Here is a 24,365-nt window from a genome sequence, read left to right as displayed (position 1 = left end):
TCTTCTCCGACGCCTTCAACTCCTCCCCAGAGGACAGTTATCTCAGAAATTGTCTCCTCAACTGTGCCTGTAGTCAGTGCACATTTTGCTCCAGCATCTATGCCAGCCGGATTCCCGTGGGGGATGCCTCCCAATTTCATGCCTGAGGGTCCTGCTCCAACTTTTGCTTCTATGCCGGCATCTAGCCCGGTCCTTGCTGTTCCTCCTCCTGTCGTGCATACCATACCCAGGGTAGACGACACCATCTATCATTCTGAGCCGTCTGAGGGCCCAGATATCTATGAGAAGATGGACGTTATGAACGACCAGTTTCTTGAGCTTCATAAGGAATTGAAGACTCTTAGAGGAAAGGATCTCTTTGGCAAGTCTGCTGCCGAATTGTGCTTGGTTCCCAATGTGAAGATCCCGATGAAATTCAAGGTCCCTGACTTTGAAAAATACAAGGGAAATACTTGTCCTCTCAGCCACCTTGTCATGTATGCTAAGAAGATGTCTACTCAGACTGACAACGACCAATTGCTCATCCACTACTTTCAGGACAGTCTGTCCGGTGCCGCTCTGCGCTGGTACATGGGGTTAGACAGTGTGAACATCCGATCCTTTAATGACCTTTGCGAAGCCTTCGTCAAGCAGTACAAATATAATATGGATATGGCTCCCGATAGGGATCAGCTAAGAGCCATGTCCCAAAAGGACAAGGAAACGTTCAAAGAGTATGCCCAGAGGTGGCGAGAAGTGGCAGCACAGATCGCGCCTCCGCTAGAAGAGAAGGAAATGACCAAGATCTTTCTGAAGACCTTGAGTTCATTCTATTATGAGCGGATGACTGCTAGCGCTCCTTCTGACTTCACCGAGATGGTGAATATAGGGATGCATTTAGAAGAAGGGGTTAGAGAAGGACGTCAAACCAAGAAGGAAGACTCTTCTGCCAAGCGCTATGGGGCATTTGCGAAGAAGAAAGATGGAGAGGCACATGCTGTGACCTCCCATATGAAATCAAGAAGACCCTCTATGAGGAGGAAGACCGTGCGTCCCGCCGGTAACCAGCACCAGGTGGCTCACATAGCACCTATTTTCAGAGAAAATCAACAAAATCAGCAACATAGCAACAATCAGCAACCACCTCAGCAATATCAACAACAACAACACCGTCCGCAACAACAGGCCTACCAACCTCGAAACAGTAATCCAACTAACACGAGTTACGAGAGGAAAAAGGTCACTTTTGATCCTATTCCGATGACGTAGGCAGAATTATATCCCTCTTTGGTAGAGAGGAAGTTGATTACTCCGAGAGACCCACCAGCTATACCTGCTAACCCCCCGTGGTGGTATAAACATGAATTGCATTGTGTCTACCATTCTGGTGCTCCCGACCACGACGTGGAGAATTGTTACCCGTTGAAGACCAAGGTTCAAGACCTTGTGAGGTGTGGCATTCTGTGTTTCGAGGACGTAGGTCCTAATGTGAAGAAGAACCCATTGCCCGAGCATGGGAAATCTGTCAACATGGTCCAGGGTTGCCCCGACAAATACAAAGTCAAATATGTCAGTCATATTCGACAATCTTTGGTTGAGATGCATCATTTGCTATGCGAGTACAGTCATTGTGAGCACGATCATGATAGATGCCGAATCTGCCCTGTTAACCGATTGGGTTGTCGCCAGGTGCGCAAGGATCTTCAGGAAATGCTGGATGAAGTAGTCATTGAGATTCTTCAGAATACGAATATTGACGAAGATGAACCAGAGGTCAACGTAATTTCCCCGGTGTTCCGGATGCCCGAGCCTGTTACCATTAAGTATGATGGTAGCAAGCAAAAGGTTTCTCCTGTTCTTATCATTAAGCCTGCCGGCCCAGTACCGTATTCTTCTGAAAAAGCAATTCCATTTCGTTACAACGCTGTTGCTGTAGAAGATGGGAAAGAAGTGTCTTTGCCATCCTCCATTGTTGTTAATATCGCAGATGTTAGTGGTTTGACCCGCAACGATCGTGTATTTTCAGCACCTCCCAAGCCCCAGGCTAGAGCTGATTTTGTTGAACGCCCGATTGGGAATGCTGTGAGCACTCCGAATCTGGCACCTGTTGTTAAGGCCTCCTCCACATTGATAACTCCTACTTCTGTTGGCCCAAGCGACAATGTGAAAGAAGACTGCGATGAGATGATGAGGCTCATCAAGAAGAGTGAGTACAATGTTGTAGACCAGCTTCTACAAACGCCATCCAAAATATCAGTATTATCCTTGTTGTTGAATTCAGAACCACATAGAGAGGCTCTGCAGAAAGTTTTGGATGTGGCATATGTAGATCATGATGTCACAATAGAACAATTCGATAGCATTGTTGCAAACATCACTGCTTGTAACAATTTGAGTTTCTGTGACTCTGATCTCCCTGAGGAGGAAAGAGACCACAACTCGGCTTTACACATCTCCATGAATTGTAGAGACAACGCCATGTCCAATGTGCTGGTGGACACTGGGTCATCACTAAATGTATTGCCGAAGACCACTCTTTCAAAATTGTCTTATCAAGGGCCTCCCATGAGGCAGAGTGGAGTTGTTGTAAAAGCTTTCGATGGGTCGCGTAAAACTGTGATTGGGGAAGTTGATCTCCCAATCAAGATTGGACCAAGTGATTTCCAAATTACCTTCCAGGTTATGGACATCCACCCATCGTATAGCTGTCTCTTAGGCAGACCATGGATTCACGAGGCAGGCGCCGTGACATCCACCCTACACCAGAAACTGAAGTTTGTGAAGAATAAAAAGCTGGTGGTGGTAGGGGGAGAAAAGGCTCTCCTGGTTAGCCACTTGTCTTCCTTCTCATACATAGATGCTGAGGATGAAGTTGGAACTCCTTTCCAAGCTTTATCTATAGTTGAGCCTGTTGAGAAGAGAACTCCTTCATTTACTTCCTATAGAGATGTGAAGTTGGCCATTGAGTGTGGTGCAATTGCTAGATTAGGAAAAATGATTGAGCTAGAAGACAATAAGTCCCGGGCTGGAATTGGTTTTTCTTCTGGGGTCTTCAACGAGAAAGGGCTATTCAAGAGTGGAGGTTTCATCCACGCAGGTCAAGATGAAGAAGCTGTTGCCGTCTTGGAAGAAGATACAGAGGATTCTGGCAATTTCATCATCCCTGGAGGGATCTGCAACAATTGGGTCACTGTGGATATTCCTATAGTTATCCACAAGTCAGCGTAATGATCACTTTGTTTAAAAACCCTTCTCCCATGCCAAAAGGAGAAGTGATGTCATTGTTGGCAACATTAATACAATGATATTTTCATTCAATAAATTCATGTTAAATGTTTGTTTTTCCACTTATTTTCCCTTTTTGCTTTTTGCATGAAATTGGTGATCACATAAAACCCTAAAAAATAGAATAAAATCAATCTTTTCATATGCATAATGATTTGCCTTGTTTGAATTCTAAGAGCTTTTCATATCCAAAATCATTATGCAGGTTGATCAAACCCATTGAACATAATGATCCAACACCATCTCCCAATTTTGAATTCCCTGTATTCGAGGCGGAAGAAGATGATGTTGAAGAGATTCCTGATAAGATTACCCGTTTACTTGAGCATGAAGAGAAGATCATTCAGCCGCATCTTGAGAATCTGGAAACAGTCAACTTGGGGTCTAAGGATTGTGTGCGAGAGGTGAAAATTGGGGCACTCCTTGAAGAATCTGTTACGAAGGGATTGATTGAATTGCTACGAGAATATGTCGACGTCTTCGCCTGGTCATACAAAGACATGCCGGGTCTAGATACTGATATTGTGCAACATTTCCTACCCTTGAAGCCTGAGTGCGTGCCTGTGAAGCAGAAGCTCAGAAGAACTCATCCTGACATGGCAGTGAAGATCAAAGAGGAAGTTCATAAGCAAATTGATGCGGGGTTTCTGGTGACTTCTACATATCCTCAATGGGTGGCCAATATTGTGCCCGTGCCTAAGAAAGACGGAAAGGTCCGGATGTGTGTGGATTATAGAGACTTGAATAAAGCTAGTCTGAAAGATGATTTTCCTTTACCACACATTGATATGTTGGTAGATAATACAACTAAATTCAATGTCTTCTCATTTATGGATGGATTTTCCGGATATAATCAGATTAAGATGGCACCCGAGGATATGGAGAAGACAACATTCATCACGCCTTGGGGAACATTCTGTTATCGAGTGATGCCCTTCGGTTTGAAGAACGCCGGAGCCACGTATCAACGAGCTATGACCACCCTGTTTCATGATATGATGCACAAGGAGATTGAGGTATATGTGGATGATATGGTTGCTAAGTCAAGAACGGAGGTTGAACATGTAGAGCACCTGTTGAAGCTTTTTCAGCGTTTGAGGAAGTATAAGCTTCGTTTGAATCCCAACAAGTGTACATTTGGAGTCTGTTCCGGCAAGTTATTGGGCTTTATTATCAGTGAAAGAGGTATTGAGGTTGATCCTGCAAAGGTCAAAGCAATACAAGAGATGCCTACACCCAAAACTGAGAAGCAAATCCGAGGTTTTCTTGGCCGCTTGAATTATATTTCCAGATTCATATCCCACATGACTGCCACATGTGCGCCGATATTCAAGGTCCTCCGGAAAGATCAGTCTCATGATTGGACCGAGGATTTCCAGAAAGCTTTAGACCGTATTAAAGAGTATCTGTCTGAGCCTCCGATTCTGTCTCCGCCTGTAGAAGGAAGACCTTTGATCATGTATCTGACAGTTCTGGAAGACTCAATGGGTTGTGTCCTGGGTCAGCAGGATGAATCAGGGAAGAAAGAATATGCTATTTACTACCTGAGTAAGAAGTTCACTGATTGTGAGTCTCGATACTCAATGCTTGAGAAGACATGTTGTGCTTTGGCTTGGGCTGCTAAGCGCTTACGCCAGTATCTGATAAATCATACAACTTGGTTGATATCCATAATGGATCCAATCAAGTACATCTTCGAGAAGCCTGCTTTAATAGGAAGGATTTCCCGTTGGCAGATGTTGTTATCTGAGTATGATGTTGAGTATCGAGCTCAGAAGGCTATCAAAGGTAGTATCTTGGCTGACCACTTGGCACACCAGCCTATTGAGGATTATCAGTCAGTTCAATATGACTTCCCAGATGAGGAGGTTCTGTATTTGAAAATGAAAGATTGTGATGAGCCTACACTCGATGAAGGGCCAGAACCTAGTTCCAGATGGAGTATGGTGTTTGATGGCGCTGTAAATCAATATGGAAATGGTATTAGGGCAGTGATTATTACTCCTCGGGGCACACATATCCCTTTTACAGCAAGGCTAACTTTCAAATGCACGAATAATATGGCTGAGTATGAGGCCTGCATTATGGGATTGGAAGAGTGCATGGACCTCAGGATCAAGCATCTTGATGTTTATGGTGATTCGGCCCTCATTGTTAATCAGATTAAGGGTGAATGGGAAACGAATCAGCCTGGTCTCATTCCATATAGAGATTATGCGAGGAGGATTTCAACATTCTTTATTGAGGTTGACTTCCATCATATTCCTCGAGATGAGAATCGGATGGAAGATGCTCTTGCTACACTTGCTTCAATGATTGTGGTAAAACTGTGGAATGAAGTCCCCAATATCACTGTGATGCGCTTGGATAGACCAGCTCATGTATTTGCGGTTGAAGAAGTGAAAGATAATAAGCCATGGTATTATGATATCAAGTGTTTCCTTCAGAGCCAGATTTACCCGCCTGGGGCATCTGTGAAAGATAGGAAGACTCTGAGAAGATTATCAGGTAGTTTCTACCTCAATGGTGATGTGCTTTATAAGAGGAATTTTGACATGGTTCTACTTAGATGCGTGGATAGACACGAAGTAGACCTATTGATGACCGAAGTCCATGAGGGTTCATTTGGTACTCATTCCAATGGACATGCCATGGCTAGAAAGATGTTGAAAGCAGGCTACTATTGGCTGACAATAGAGTCTGACTGCTATAGATATGTGAAGAAATGCCACAAGTGTCAGATTTATGCGGATAAGATTCACATTCCTCCAACACTTTTGAATGTGATTTCATCACCATGGCCTTTCTCCATGTGGGGAATCGACATGATTGGCATGATAGAGCCGAAAGCGTATAACGGACACAAATTTATTCTTGTAGCAATTGATTACTTCACCAAGTGGGTTGAAGCGGCATCATATGCAAATGTGACCAGGCAGGTGGTCGTGAGGTTTATCAAGAATCAACTCATATGCCGCTATGGTGTGCCTGATAAAATCATTACTGATAATGGATCTAACTTGAACAACAAAATGATGAAAGAGTTGTGTAGTGAGTTCAAGATTGCACATCATAATTCTTCTCCTTACAGACCCAAGATGAATGGGGCTGTTGAAGCTGCTAATAAGAATATCAAGAATATTATCCAGAAGATGGTTGTCACGTATAAAGATTGGCATGAGATGCTGCCATTTGCTTTACATGGATATCGTACGTCTGTCCGCACTTCAACAGGGGCAACCCCTTTTCTCTTATTTATGGCATGGAGGCCGTACTCCCAGTAGAGGTGGAGATCCCATCAATGAGAGTCTTGATGGAGGCCAAGTTGACTGATGCTGAATGGGTTCAGAGTCGTTATGACCAGCTGAATTTGATAGAAGAGAAGAGATTGACTGCCATGTGCCATGGTCAGTTATATCAACAGAGAATGAAGAAAGCTTTTGATAAGAAGGTCAAGCCTCGTGTGTTCCGGGAATGTGACCTTGTGGTCAAGAAAGTCTTCTATTTCGCGCCCGATTCCAGAGGCAAGTGGACTCCAAACTATGAAGGTCCATATGTTGTTAAGAGAGCCTTTTCAGGCGGTGCGTTGATACTTACAACTATGGATGGGGAGGATTTAACTCGTCCTGTGAACTCAGACGCAGTCAAGAAATACTTCGCCTAAAAAATAAAAACAGAATAGCTCGCTAAGTTGAAAACCTGAAAGGGCGGCTTATGCAAAAATGAGCGTCTCGGTGGATTGAAAACCCGAAAGGGCGGTCCAGGCAAAAGTTAGAGACATAAAAAAATGAATAATTGTATCCCGCTAGATTGAGCACCTCACTCTGGGGCAATCTAGGCAAAAATTAGGGATTTGGCAAGCAACTGCATCCTGACAAGACTTTGTTCTATATTTGTCATCCGTCAGAGGTTCTTGTTCATTCGTCATCAATCGAAGCTTCAAATACATCGAATTCAGAATTGATGGAGAAATGGTCATTATGTTCAATGTAGCCCTTTTCCAATATATATCACCAATTTCAAATATGTAAAGATCCATGGAGTCTTGTCATTTTCAGACTAGCATTCCATCAAATAAATTTGAGCCTTTATCCAATTTTTTGCACTCTTATTTGTTTTTGTTCAACAAATATTTTGCAAGTTTTTGGGACTTGGTTCACTAATCAAGACTCCTAACTTGTGTTTGTTGCCTACATTATTATTGACCGGCCTCAGATAGTTGTGACTTCTACATAAGTCCAATTACGATTGCTTAACATAGCGCTAAATTTGCCTTATGGCACACTAACTACTAACATTAACTATTAACACCTAACTTTTACTTTATGCAATTTACTTTTATGCAATTTACTATTCTTGCACATATTATTCACTTGAGCACATGTTTATGTTAATGCCCTTAGCCTTTTGCTCACTTGAGCACATAATTGTGTATATATTATTATGCTTGTGTTTTGTTTTGATTGTTGTGGACCAAATGCAAAGAAATGGACTTAGTTTCTAGGACTTCCACTATGCAAAGAAATGGAGAATTGGACTTAGTTCCTAGGGCCTTTCCTTATGCAAAATTGGAGTAAATAGACCTTAATGATGAAGATGGATTAGAAGGACCAAATTTCTAAACTCACTCTTGTCCATTCTTGTTTACTTCATGGAACTTGTGATGTGTGTGCTTTTGTGCTAGGAGTTCCCATTTTAGCTTAATTGGAGGATCATTACCATGTTCATTCCAAGTGGAAGATACAAGATACATTGAGGATCTCTTGTGAGACTTGTTTGGTTGCTTATACTTTGTGCTTCCTTATTCCAAAGGATGGGAGCTACTTGGATCATCAATATGATCTCAAGAGAGGAATTCCTAGTGTGGTTTCATTTCTTATCCCTCATCTTTTTTTTGTTTTCCTTAGGACTTAGCCCTTCTTCTTCATCTCTCCACTCTAACCCAAGGCAAAACCCTTTTTGTGCAAACATTTAATTATTGTTTCCAAACATTAGAAACCTAAGCCTTATGCTTCTGATTTTCAAACTTTCTTTTCATAACACTTATTTTGAATTGAATCTTTAAGTCAACTTTGATCACTTTTATATATACTTCTAATTGGTAAATATAACTCATTCAAATGTTTCTTTGTGGTTCCAATGACCACTTCTTAAATCAAAATTTCCGTAACCTTTAGCTATTAGGTTTGAGTTATCCTTGTGGTAGATGTAATACTCACCTATATCCTTAGTGATCGACAATGAGTCTTCCATGCTTATTATAGGGTTAACCCCTCACTAGCATGTTGAAGCTATCCTCACATGGTGGATTTGTGGTTTGGTTGAGTTTTCTCCCTTTGATAACAAAAGACCTTAAGGCTTTTTGACCAATCAATTCACCAACTCATTTTGAAATTTTTACCCCGAACTACGAGGTTTTGATCTTAATCTTTTTATAAGATGGTACGTAGGCAATGGGTTTATCCATCCAAACACCAAAACGTAAATAAACTTGTATATTCTCTTCTCATCTCTTCAATCATGTTTGCACAAATAAATTTTCACAAGACAACAACCTTCAGAAGTGTGAAAAGGGCTCCCTAGGAGTACCTAGGATGTTTTGGGTGCCTAACACCTTCCCATTGCATAACCAACCCCCTTACCCAGATCTCTGTTCTCTTTTATTAGTTTTTATTAAAACTATTAGATTTTTGTTCGCTTTCTAACCATTCCTTTGGAAAAATAGAAGTGCGGTGGCGACTCGACTTGTATGGTTTACCTTGGATTTAGTCAATATCTCTAACGGTAACGAATACCCCGCCACACTTGGTCCGTGCAATTGTGTAGCTTTGGAACCTTACACTCTTTGGGTGAAACAGAGAGCTTTGGAGTTGAAGATGCCTTATCCTTGTGAAATACCTATGCTTATGGTTGTGCTTGAGCCATTCACTCGCCCTAACCAAGATGTAGAGGAGTTGGAAGACGCGCTCGTCAAGATGAAGCAAGAGAAGGACATGTGGGAAGAACGTTTCCGTGCTTTGAGAAATAAGTATGAAGAGTTGCAGTTGGAGTCTAAAGACAAAGATGCACTTATTGAGCTACTTGAAAACCGAGTGACAAAGAGACAGAGAGAGCCATAGGTTTCATCTTCTAGCATGCCTCAGCCTTTTGTTGCTTGGAAGAAGATTGTTGATCAGCTTGTCCTCGAGAAGACTCAGATGAAGGCTTCTTTTGAGACCGATCTCCGTTGCATTCAAAGGAAGTACGCGTCTACAGCCAGATCTTCTGACATTGTTGTTAGGGATCCTTAGGATGACTAGTGTCCTTTTCTCTTGTGTTTTTCATTTGGTTTCTGAAATTGTACTCCATGTAATCCTTCCAATTTATATAAATAAAAAGAGATTTTTGGTCATATCAAATTGTTGCAATTGCCATTTAAATATATATATTTTCAAATGATATAGTATGTTCCTTGAAAAATAAAAATAATCAAGAATTGCATCTCATGCATCATTTGCATAAGCAAGTTTTTTCCAGATGTCTGATTGGTGTTTCTTCTATGCTTTATGTAACACCCCTTTTTCCACCCCAAAATACTTAACATATAATCAGAGTAACTAAGCACGCATATAACCAAAAGGGCGTCAGATCGACGTTTTCAAAAACTAAAAGCTTTCAAAAACCAACATCATTCATCATCCATATACAATACACCTGGTCATTTAAATTAACACATTTCAGTTCTCATGAATATTCAAGAATATACGTTCGCAGCGGAAAATAATGAATACTCATGCATTTCATAAAATGATCCATGTCCCATACCATGATCATCTCTCAATAATCTCTTCAAAATAAACTAAAACCATAATCAGAATATTTGGCACTATGACCTCTCAACAGCAATTGCAAATAAGCATTTTGACAAGTAATAACATAATACTTATCCAAATAGGATACGAGTTCAATACTACTAATCTACCTAGTGTTACATGACCAGAGCATTGACTCATTACCTAGTCTTCGAACTAAAATACGGAAACTCTCCGGCTAATCTCGAGCGAGCTACCGTCCACTTACTTCAGTGATACTACTCCTGAGTATCTACACGATACCCATGTAAAGGTAACATTCAAACAGAAAGGGTGAGAATTCAAATCATTATGAAGAAGTATAATAAGGCACAATGATTAAATCAACAATTAAAGGAATTCATCACACTTCGTATAACCATATAAATAATATTAATCAACCTTTATTTCACATGTTTCAAACATCCATCAAAACTCAAGGAGTACAATATTAAAATCCAATACTATATTCCCCAAAATACACATAACTACAATTATCACAAAATCACATATTTTGCGAAGTTATGTACTCAAACATCACCAAATTCAATTACCATATCTCATACACACGTCACAATCACACCAATGCATACACTCAATTATCACATGACTCTAATGCGACTCAATGCAAGACATGTGACTCTATGCATGCGGTACCTCAATGTGAACCCAACTTTTCACCACTTTCCGATTCAATATCTAGAATCTAAGCCACGCTTCTGATCCGGACAACATCATAGCCACTACTACGCCTATTTCCAATTAAGGATCAACGTATGCTACGTCTATTTCCAATTAAGGATCACCGTCTATCTACCACGCCTGTTTCCAATTAAGGATCAACGTGTGCTACGTCTATTTCCAATTAAGGATCACCGTCTATCTACCACGCCTATTTCCAATTAAGGATCAACATGTGCTACCATGTGAACCCACAGTTTCACCGCTTCCACTATGAAGCCGACCATGCCATGAATGAATGTACAAATACCAATACATATGCAATTAAGATCATCTCTACCATCTTATCATTCCACATATCACCATAATTCAACTCTATGAATTATCCACCAATGGTACCTATACGCATTCATAACAATTACACCATTCACATAATATGCAATTAAGATCATCTCTACTATCTTAACATTCCACATATAACCATAATTCAACTAATCATCAAATACGCACAATTAGATTTCATCTCAAAATAATTACAGCAATTAAAATCTAAATTTTTCACTTTTCAAACAGTGTTAACCGGTTAACGTATATGGTTAATCGGTTAACGCAAAACATAATGCACTTCCAAGCAATTTTCAAAAGTGTTAACCGGTTAACGCCTTTGGCTAACCGGCTAACGCAAGGCAGAATACCGTTTCTAACAAATTTTCAACAATGTTAACCGGTTAACGCCTTTGGTTAACCGGTTAACGTAAAACAAAATGCTATTCTTGCGTTAACACAAAACATAATGCATAATTTCCTGCGTTTTTCATCGTTGGAGGACTTTCAGACCTCCGATTTCGATTTCGTAAAAAGCCAAACGTTCAGAAAATTATAACTCATACAATACTCTAATTATATAAGGTTAATTTGCAGTTTTTAACATAATCAATCACCACAATCAAGCATACTCATCAAAACCTAACAACTCCGAACAACCATACAAAATTAGGGATTTTAACCTAAACATACATCTACCCATTGACCCAATCATACTAACCCATAATAATGAGGATTCCCCCCTTACCTCTTCAATTTTCTAGAAACCCTAGCTTCTCCTTACTTTTCCTCTTCTTTTTCTCTATTGCCTCCAATGATCAAATGAATCCTAATTATCACTCTCCTACCTCTTATTTATATTATTATATTTGGGCTTAAAGAGTGATATCTCTACTTTAATTAATAGGCCCAATAAGACCTATATTTAAATATCTCTATTTTAATTCAATTAAATTAAACCAACTCAATTTACACCAAGTTAATTAATTTAATTAATTATTCAATTATATCTCATATCAACTAAATAATTAATTAACACACCAAATTAATTAATATAATCAATTATTATACCACCTAACAACCAATTAATTAATTAACACTCCAATAAATAAAATAAAATATAATAATAATAATATAAGAATTAAATACTAAAATCGGGTTGTTACAACTCTCCCCCACTTAAAAGATTTTCGGCCTCAAAAATTTACCTCAAACGAACAACTCCGGATACGATTCCTTCATCTTATCCTCGAGTTCCCAAGTAATATTTCCATTGGCGACTCCGCCCCATATCACTTTCACCAAAGCAATTTCCTTACCCCGAAGCTTCTTCACTTCTCGATCTTCAATTCGCATAGGTGATGTATCAACCATCAAATTATCCCTCACTTGCACATCATCTAATGGAACAACATGCGATGGATCCGCAATGTACCTCCTCAACTGAGACACATGGAACACATCATGAAGATTAAAAAGTGACGGTGGCAATGCAATCCGATATTCCACTTCACCTACCCTCTCGGAAATCTGATAAGGACCAATGAAACACGGCGTCAACTTACGCGACTTCAAAGCTCTACCAACACCCATTATCGGCGTAACTCGAAGGAATACATGCTCATCTTTCTCAAACTCAAGAGCTTTCCTCCTCTTATCATGATAACTCTTTTGACGACTCTGAGAAGCATTCATCTTCTCTTGAATCATCTTAATTTTATCTGTAGTCTCTTGAATCAACTCAGGTCCAACCATAACACGCTCCCCCGATTCGTACCAACATAAAGGAGTTCTATACCTCCTAACATAAAGAGCCTCAAAAGGTGCCATTCCAATACTCGAATGGAAACTGTTGTTATACGTAAACTCGATCAAAGGCAGGAAACTATCCCAATTTCCTCCCTGTTCCAAAACACAAGACCTCAAAAGATCTTCAAGTGACTGAATAGTCCTCTCCGTTTGACCATCAGTTTGTGGATGATATGCCGAACTCAAACGTAACTTCGTACCCAAAGCACTTTGCAAGCCTTCCCAAAATCTCGAAGTGAACCTCAGATCTCTATCCGAAACAATGCTCGACGGAATACCATGTGTCATACCCCGATTTTGGTCCTGAATTTTTTCTATTTTTTCATTTTTCATTTGGCACTTGGCCTAAAGTTCATTTGCATACATTCATGACCAAAGGCAACCGTCCATTCCCAAATCCATATTTTTTTGATAAACATTGGTCATGGTGCTTTTGATTATAAAATGGATTCTAATTATTTGACTTTTTAATTTTCAATTTGATTTTAAATTAAGTCTAATTCCAAATTTCAATTTAATCTTAATTGTTTTTTTTACTAATGATTCAAACTCTAATTGATTTTAATTTTCAAATAAATGTTAGAATTGATATCAAAGTAATTTTAACAAATTATAGATTAATTTGATTTTAATTGGTTTTATTGTTTCTTTGATTTTAAATTGACATTTTGATTAGTCTTGGATTATTTCTAAAATCCATATCCATTTTTATTACCAAATATCCATTTCCATAAACCAAGTTACAACCATTCTTATTCTTTACAATCACTTCAATCAAGTTCAAACTACAACCATAACCATACAATTCATTCAAACTTTCAAAACTTTCATTCAATATATATAATTCCATTCAATACAATTCAATGAACATTCATTACATAATCCCAAGTCACAATTACATGTGGGATCCTATTACATAAACCATTTCATTTCAATACAGAAACCATTGTTTGAACCAATTTCCAAAGTTTCCATTTCATATATAAACCATACAAATACATACACCCAATTGCAACAAAGATTCCATATATTACATTTTTTTACAATGTTCATTTTAAACTCACAACAAAATTCCATAATAGTTCAACTTGATATGATAGCCAAACTCCTAGCTCATTAGCAAGAATCCCAAGATAGGAAGATTCCGAGCATCCATGAGCGAAGGGTGCGTCTCCAAATGTGATCACGATCCAAACTCTTTGACCAATACCTTGCCACAAAACCAACGGTTCAGAATTGTTATGAATTGTTTTCTGCAACAAATAACAAACTGCCTGCACAATATTAACCACAGCAGTATCAGCAACAAGCAAGCAAATAACAAAGAGCATGAATCTGTTGGTGTTCCCTCACGTAGATATGCTACAGAAGAAGATATTAAAGCATGGATTTACTAATGAAATTTGATTCCTACTGAAGTTTCCAATCACATGAAGAAACATACTACATACAAAGCAGCATATGGAGATTGTTACCTGGTGTACTAGACATGAATTTCTGGATAATGTGAGATCTCGCTTTTCCAATCACATGAACGTATGATCTGGAGATCATCAAGAAGAAGGGGTGGGTAACAAATAAATTTTGAGCCTTATATCCTTTTGTTTCAAAAAACCGTGAACCAGACCACGTTACAACCCTTAAAAGACCTAATTGAGACAGGGTCTATTTTGAAAGCATACTATAACAAGGTTGTGTTAACTTGACTCCAAACGATTTTTGTTAATCATTTGATGGCACCAACTTGCATACTGTGAATGACTTGATCACCATTGTGTTCTTATCAACGACTCGTTCACTGTATTTCACCCATTCATATCAATAAATTTTGATTTCAAATTTTTGCATAAGCATTGGATTAAAATTACCAATGTTGAAAGAACAATCTTATTTGCGAGTCAACAATTAGCATCAAAGAAAGTCCAAGTATAGTTGAGGAACTTGATAAAGTGAAAGAAGTCTAGTCAGGGGCAGATCACTTTGAACATCAGTTAATTCGAGCTAATCACCCTAAGGGTCGTCTAGCCAAGAGTAATTTGCTTCAAGACTCAGACCGGGGCAAGCCACCTCAGAGCTTAATGAGTCAAACTATCCAAAGGACAGTCAATCAAGAGTCTACCATTCCAACATTTGGTTAGTCAAGTTCGTACCATTGCAAGATTCAAACACTTGGGGCAAGCCATCTCGAGGTAGTCTCATGGCAAGTTGTTTCCAAACTCACTTTCAAGGTGAACATTTCCAAAGACCCAACAGACTGGGGCAAGATGAGCCACAAAGGGGCAGACCCCCTTCATGCTTTCAAATTGATCAAACAAATTCTGCCATATGTCAACAACTATTGAGTTTAAGACGAGTGCCCGGAAATTATGCTAGCATGATTCATGAATCCTCCAAAAGGATCCCATTGGCTATGTTGTGGCTGTCAAGCTTGATAAAATTCCCCTTTGATAACATCTATCATAAAATATTTGGTTGAGTTCTCGGTGTTGAGGAATCATGATCTCCATAAATAGTCTTTACAAACTCCCTGTCCACTCAAGTGTCAGCATTCTCATACCATGATCATTCATATATCATGCATGGAAAAAATCCAAATCATGCATAGCCGAAATGTACTTCGCGCTCATTTTGCAATGACCTAGGTCTTGTTGTTGATCCTATGTCCATTGACCTCTAATTCCAGTTTGTCTTTGGTGCCTTTGAACCAACATCCGGTTGTCGCAGTCATTTTCAAGTCCAATTGTTGATTGGCACCAATCTGTTAAAAGATGGTTGTAGTCCATTGCTTACGGTCAGAGTCTAATGGTTGTTGAGCTTTATTCCGTTGTCAGGTCATATATGAACCTGTTGTTCAATACTATTCAAGTCATATATGAACCTGTTGTTGAGCTTTATTCCATCATCAGGTCATATATGAACCTGTTGTTCAATACTATTCAAGGTCATATATGAACCTGTTGTTGAACTTTATTCCATTATCAGGTCATATATGAACCTGTTGTTAAGTGCTATTCAGGTCATATATGAACCTGTTGTTGAACTCTATCCCATTATCAGGTCATATATGAACCTGTTGATCAATACTATTCAGGTCATATATGAAGCTGTTGTTGAACTCTATCCCATTATCAGGTCATATATGAACCTGTTGATCAATACTATTCAGGTAATATATGAACCTGTTGTTGAACTTTATCCCATTATCAGGTCATATATGAACCTGTTGATCAATACTATTCAGTTCTTATATGAACCTGTTGTTGAACTTTATTCCATTATCAGGTCATATATGAACCTGTTGTTCAATACTATTCAGGTCATATATGAACCTATTGTTGAGCTTTATTCCAGTGTCAGGTCAGATATGAACTTGTTCTGAAGAGTCTTTCTCTATGATTGTTTTAGTGTTGTCAGATCATATATGAACCTGCTGTTGAGCTTTCATTCCAGTATTACCAGGTCATATATGAACCTGTTGATACACTCTTCTTGAATTTTTCTGAGTTTGTTAGGTCATATCTGAACCTGCTGTCAGAACTTCTTGATATTCCCCAGAATTGTCAGGTCATATATGAACCTGTTGTAGCATTTTTTTATATTCGGGTTTAGTAAGTCATATGTGAACTTACTACCGAGATCTCTTGTATTCTAAGTATGGTCTATCAACTTTCACTTCGATTACTCCCCCGTGTGTGTCTGACTCTCCAAGCAGGATTATTTTCCCCAACAAAGTTGTTTTTTACCATTTGTCTGTCTCCTTGTGGGTCATCAGCATTCCCCACAAATTGGTCCGCCTAGTAGCATCTCCTGTTAAGGGTTCACTATATCTCTAGCAGATAAAAATTACAAAAAAAAGAATCTCGCATCAGCACATATCATGTCATATCATATCATATCATATCATATCATATCATATCATATCATATCATATCATATCATATCATATCATATCATATCATATCATATCATATCATATCATATCATATCATATCATATCATATCATGTCATAAGGATTCAGGGTCAAAATCCGGGTCTTCTTAGTATTTAACCATCTCCCACTATGATCATATGAAGAGTGTCCTGCTTCATATTCTCTAGTTGAAGACACTTAAATAGGGGCAACTGTCATACCCCGATTTTGGTCCTGAATTTTTTCCATTTTTTCATTTTTCATTTGCCACTTGGCCTAAAGTTCATTTGCATACATTCATGACCAAAGGCAACCGTCCATTCCCAAATCCATATTTTTTTGATAAACATTGGTCATGGTGCTTTTGATTATAAAATGGATTCTAATTATTTGACTTTTTAATTTTCAATATGATTTTAAATTAAGTCTAATTCCAAATTTCAATTTAAACTTAATTGTTTTTTTTACTAATGATTCAAACTCTAATTGATATTAATTTTCAAATAAATGTTAGAATTGATATCAAAGTAATTTTAACAAATTATAGATTAATTTGATTTTAATTGGTTTTATTGTTTCTTGGATTTTAAATTGACATTTTGATTAGTCTTGGATTATTTCTAAAATCCATATCCATTTTTATAACCAAATATCCATTTCCATAAACCAAGTTACAGCCATTCCTATTCTTTACAATCACTTCAATCAAGTTCAAACTACAACCATAACCATACAATTCATTCAAACTTTCAAAACTTTCATTCAATATATACAATTCCATTCAATACAATTCAATGAACATTCATTACATAATCCCAAGTCACAATTACATGTGGGATCCTATTACATAAACCATTTCATTTCAATACAGAAACCATTGTTTGAACCAATTTCCAAACTTTCCATTTCATATATAAACCATACAAATACATACACCCAATTGCAACAAAGATTCCATATATTACATTTTTTTACAAAGTTCATTTTAAATCTCACAACAAAATTCCATAATAGTTCAACTTGATATGATAGCCAAACTCCTAGCTCATTAGCAACAATCCTAAGATAGGAAGATTCCGAGCATCCATGAGCGAAGGGTGCGTCTCCAAATGTGATCACGATCCAAACTCTTTGACCAATACCTTGCCACAAAACCAACGGTTCAGAATTGTTATGAATTATTTTCTGCAACAAATAACAAACTGCCTGCACAATATTAACCACAGCAGTATCAGCAACAAGCAAGCAAATAACAAAGAGCATGAATCTGTTGGTGTTCCCTCACGTAGATATGCTACAGAAGAAGATATCAAAGCATGGATTTACTAATGAAATTTGATTCCTACTGAAGTTTCCAATCACATGAAGAAACATACTACATACAAAGCAGCATATGGAGATTGTTACCTGGTGTACTAGACATGAATTTCTGGATAATGTGAGATCTCGCTTTTCCAATAGTTCATCATGGGCTTCAGTTGTTCGCAAACGGAAATCATAAGCAATTAGACGTGCAGGGCCATGTGATGCATTTTGCAGGTGTCCGGCGACTTGTTATCATTGAAGTCGGGAGCAAGTGTGTAGAATTTGTTAGTTTGGGTTGGTGACTGAACAAGTCAGTTAGTGCTGCAGCAGTCAATCTTCTGTGAATTTCATTTTACCGGTACAGCACATCAAATCGGTTCTCCTCAGGATGCTTACTTGATCACTTGAACATATCTTCTGAACATATTGCACTCAAGATTGCCGACCACGTTGAGGCTGCATTTTGTGTATGGCGTCAAAGAGCTCACCAGAATGTGCCATGGTCTAAAATTCTGCATAAGCATCAAATACGGTAATTATGCATAAATTCGGCAATGCTGCAATATACATGAAAGGTAGGGTTAGAAACCAAGAAGTTTACCATTTTTCTATGCCTTGGATGTCCCTGGACCAATTTGTCGTCAAGTCACGCAACAGACCTCAAACCGGCATGTTTTGTCTCCAAACAAGCGAAATAAAGGTGCCCATTAGTCCAATAATAATAACTATAAATTATGACAGCAATTAACTTCACTCAATAAGCTTAACAAATCAAGCAATGCATAAGCAGTTCAATAACCATTATAGTTTTCATAAGCACCATGATTTGAAGCCTGCACGCCGGCATACCTCCAATGCATTGCACATGACCAATGTAAACCACTTTGCTCACCACATAAACCTTGTATCCAATTTGACATTGCCAGACATGAGCACAACCCACAACCAAGCTACAAACCTAGCCATTGCATTAACACAACCTGCCATGACCCTACTGGTAAAACAACATGACTTAGATAGTGCACTCAAGATGTTTAGACAGAGGGTGAAACAGAAATGCAAGCCAAATATAGTTGCCTACACCTGCCTGAGCAATGGATTCTGCAAGAAGGCAGACAAGAGCAGGGCTGAAAAAGTCTTCAGAGGGATGGAATCTTTTGATTTAGAGCCTAATGTTGTCACATACGCCATACTTATTGGTGGTTTTTGTAAGACCGGTGAACCTGAAAAAAAGCTGCATCATTTTTTGAGTTAATGCTGATGAGAAATTGTGTTCCAAATGATACTACATTCCATTATCTCATAAATGGCTTAACAAATATTACAGACAGTACACTTCTTATCCGAAAAAATGAGGAAAATGAAAGGTCTTTAATTTTGGATTTCTTTGCAACAATGATATGAGATGGATAGAGTCAATGAATAAAAACTTACTGTTAGATGTGGAGAAGATCATTGTTATCATCTTATGCGTTCACTTGAAGCTTCTACCAAAGAATTACAGTATATGAAAACTGCAGGAAGCGTTAAGTATGGGTTTGACATTCTTCAAGCCATCCAAAACCGAGTTCAAAACCAAAGCCATGTGAAAAACAAAAGTTCCTCATGATTTCACCGAATTCACTGCAGTAAAACATAAAGCAATTAGCCAAGGCAGTTAAAATTCAAAAATATCCCAAATTGGAATTGAGACAAAGTAGAAGAAAAAAGCGTAGGTTCAGGTTACCTTTTCCGAATCTAACATCAAACAAGACAATCCGAATTTGAGCATCCCGAAAGGAGTTCGCAGAGACGCCCTTTCTGGATCACCATAGACCAAATTGAAACCCTAATTACAAGATATAAAAAGGGAGGTGAGACGAAAGATGGAGGGACGAAAAAATCTCAGAAACGAAACCCTAATCCCAAAAACGGCAGAAGAAAACCTGGATTGAAGAGGCGAAGGAGTGAGATTTAAGCTTCACTGTCGCCGTCGTCACCGCCGAAGGTGAGATTTTTACTCGATTCTCTCTTGAAACCAAGATTTGTGCATTTCTTGGGTAGTGTCGTGAGCGATTGTGAGAGAGAAACTGAGAGGTGATGAGCGATTGAGGGACGGAGAGAGCGAAGGTTGAGGATGAGCGATTTGAGTGAGCGGGAGTGAAAGAGAGACGCGATGAGAGTTTGAGAGAGAAAGAACTCTGTCTTCGTGAGGAAGACAAACAATGTCTGGATTTCCTGCCCCCCCCCCCCCCCCCCAATTCATTTTCTTTTTATTTATTTTTTAAGAGCATTTAAAATCCCTTTTAATTTTTTAATGACCGTGTAGATCTTCTTTCGCAACGTTTCCATTAATTACTATATGCTGGAGTTAATGGCATTAACGTGTGGTTATCTCAACCCAACAGCCCGGCGGCAAGGGTTGTGTTTTATATTCCTCCATAATTTAATTAAGTGGTCCATTAATAGTAGCCCATTTCATTTTAATTAATTTGTTTTCTAAACTATCTTCAGCTAGTTCTGTTCAAATGTTCAAGTTATTATCAAAATTATAAATAACCATGAGTGACCTAGTGGAGAGAGAGTAGATTCTTTACCTTTAGTGGAATGGGTTCGATACTTGGGGATAGAAAATCTCCATGTTTCTACTTGTTATGCTTACTATTTTATTTAATTTTGTATATAACTTCTACTATTTATTTTATTTTAAATTTTTATCCATTTAATTTAATCAATATTTAGTTGTTTGTATCTTTAAATGTTTACCTTTTAAATTTAATTAATGGTTGAATTTCTGATATTATTTTATTCGATTAGTCGATTTTTGTGTGTTAACTAGTTTAGTTAGGTTATTAGTACCCATATCCATACTTTTACACGTGTAAATAATCATACCCAAATTTCGTTCGATTTCAAAATCAATTTCAACTTTCCTCAATTTCAAAATACATTCCAAAAATAATGTGAATCATTTCAAGATCATTTCACAAATCAAACATAACATTCAAACCCTTTTCTAAAACGTGAAGAAAAAGATTATCCTGGATGGAATATCCAGTTATAATCCCGAATATTAGGCCCAAGCTGTAAGAGCTTGCAAGCCATAAATATTCGTCTTCTCTTCCACACTCCAATATTCAAATCATTTTCTAAATAAAACGTGAAGAAAAAGATTATCCTGGATGGAATATCCAGTTATAATCTTGAATATTAGGCTCAAGCTGTAAGAGCTTGTAAGCCATAAATATTCGTCTTCTCTCCAAAATATTTATGAATATCTAAACCATTTTCTTAATAAAGTTGGAAGAAAAAGATTACCTGGATGGAATATCCAGTCGTAATCCTGAATATTAGGCTCAAGCTGTAAGAGCTTGCAAGCCATAAATATTCGTCTTCCCTCCAAAACACTCGTAAATATTCGAACTATTTTTCTTAGCAATATTGGAAAGAAACAGACTGCCTGGGTGGAATGTCCAGACGTAGTCCCGAGTATTAGATCCAAGCTGTAAGAGCTTGTAAGTCACAAGTACTCGTCTTTCAAACTTCAAAATACTTAATTCTCATCTTAACCTCTTTCAATAAAGATGGAAATGGAACATGGTGTATACCGTGCACTCCTGAGATTAAGATTCGAGGCGGATGCCTCGCCTATCTTAGCTCTCGCCATCGTTTAAAATTATCAATGCGGTTTCTTCAAACCCTTTCTCAATCAAACCTAAAAAAATACTTAATCTCTATTAAACACTTTTGCCAATAAAGATGGAAATGGAACATGGTGTATACCGTGCACTCCTGAGGCTAGGATTCGAGATGTATATCTCGCTCATCCAAGCTCTCGCCATCACTCAAAATACATCCAACCAATCAAACTCTTTTTCGCCGATGTGCGACTAATCAAAGAACCTTTTTCATAAAGGAAAGATATATTGTCTTAAGTGATACAAAACAATGTTTCGGCCACGATTGTTGAGTCGAGACAAGTGACGCTTTTCCAAATGTAGATTTATAAATCCGTTCGATGTGTGGTATGCGTCCACTCCTCATCTGTTTTGGGTAAAACAATGTTTATGTCGATTAGTACAGTATAGCTTTCACTTAAATCGACCAACAAACAAACACTTTTCTACCCAGAACTACGTAAGCCTTGATTTCTCTTTTGAGATACGTAGGAGCAGGATTTTTAAATCTTGTCAGGCCCACTAATAAAAAACTTAGGTTTAGTCCTTCGTCAAAAATCCAAAAACATTCTCTTCTCATCATTTCTTTCTTTCCCACCTAATAATTCGAAAAGCCTAATATTTCAACTAACACTAACGCACACAACTAACCTAATGGTTCCCGTTGAGTACAACGGACGTGAGGGGTTCTAATACCTTCCTCTTGCGTAATCGACTCCCGAACCCTGATATTGGTTGCGATAGCCATATCTTATCCTTTCTTTTAGGGGTTTTATCAACAGTTTCCCTTTCCCATTTTGGGAATAAATAAAGTTCGGTGGCGACTCTGTTCAGTCCATCATGTGAGCGTGCGATTACGCTTCGCATTAAAGTCGTATCCCCATTTTTCGAGGTGCGACACCATGCAAACACACAATCCTCTTGATGTACAACTTAGCAAGTCTCTCAATCGAATAATCCATCCTCATCGGAATAAAATGAGCACATTTCGTGAACTTGTCCACAACGAACCAAATCGCCTCACAATTACTCAATGTTCTCGGCAAACCCGAAACAAAATCCATAGAGATACTATCCCACTTCCACTCGGGAATAGATAACGGTTGCAACAAACCAGATGGCTTTTGATGTTCAATCTTTGACTTTTGACAAGTCAAACATGAATACACAAATTCCGCTACATCCTTCTTCATACCTTACCACCAAAACATCTTTCTCAAGTCTTGATACATTTTTGTAGCACAAGGGTGAATACTCAAACCACTTCTATGCCCTTCCTCGAGAATCCTCTTTCTCAAATCTGCAACATCCGGAACACAAACTTGATCACGACACCTCAGGATACCATTCTCATCAATCCGAAAGTCATCACCTTTTCCTTGATTAATCAATGTCATAACATCGACTAATTTCACATCTGACTTCTGACCTTCTCTAATCTCGTCAAGAATACCATACGTAAGCTTCAACATACCAAGCTTAACACACGAAGGCGTCGCTTCACAAACCAAACTCAAATCTCTAAATTGCTCCAACAATTCAAACTCTCGAATCATCAACATAGACATGTGCAATGACTTCCTACTCAATGCATCGGCTACAACATTCGCCTTTCCAGGATGATAATTCAACCCAAAATCATAATCTTTCAAGAATTCCAACCATCTCCTTTGCCTCATATTCAATTCTTTCTGATCGAACAAGTACTTCAAACTCTTGTGATCACTAAACACATCAAATCTCGATCCAAACAAGTAATGTCTCCAAAGCTTCAACACAAACACAACGACGGCCAACTATAAAATCATGCATCGGATAATTCCTCTCATGAACTTTAAGTTGCCTTGAAGCATAAGCTACCACTTGCCCCTTTTGCATCAAAACACCTCCCAAACCCAACAAAGAAGCATCACAATACACAACGAAAGTTTCTAACGGATCCGGTAAAATCAAAATAGGAGCCGTAGTCAATCTTCTCTTAAGCTCTTGAAAATTCGCTTCACACTGTGAAGTCCAAATGAAAGCTTGACCTTTCCTAGTCAACTGCGTCAACGGTAACGACTGTTGGTGTAAGCCCTAGAGGCCAATACTTTTGGTACTTGTATCGAATTATTTATTAATAATAAAAGGCATTTTCTTTATTATGGTTGATTAATAAAGTCCCTGGAATAGATAGTCCATTTAATGTATTAAGTGTGACTTAATCATGAGAACACATTGAACATAAGGACACTATTCTTAAAGTATCCGTAGTCGAGCTTTAGTGTGAAGTGGGATAACATTAAAGCATTAAGACTATTATGTTTGTAGACTGATGATCACATCTCATGGATCATGGATAAAGAGTTATCAAGTCTTAAACATAGGTATGAATATTAGGAGTAATATTTATACCGGATTGACCCGCTATGAGAATACTATATAGAAAGTTATGCAAAGTGTCATAAGTTATTCTCATGGTGATAATAGTGTATACCACTCTTCGACCTGAAACCACTATGGATCCTAGATGTAGAGTCGAGTGCTTTATTGCTGATCCAACGTTGTCCGTAACTAGATAACCATAAAGACAGTTGATGGGTACT

This window comes from Lathyrus oleraceus, chromosome 2 (genome assembly GCF_024323335.1).
Source record: "Lathyrus oleraceus cultivar Zhongwan6 chromosome 2, CAAS_Psat_ZW6_1.0, whole genome shotgun sequence".
Taxonomy (NCBI): domain Eukaryota; kingdom Viridiplantae; phylum Streptophyta; class Magnoliopsida; order Fabales; family Fabaceae; genus Lathyrus; species Lathyrus oleraceus.
This window is presented reverse-complemented; position numbering follows the sequence as displayed.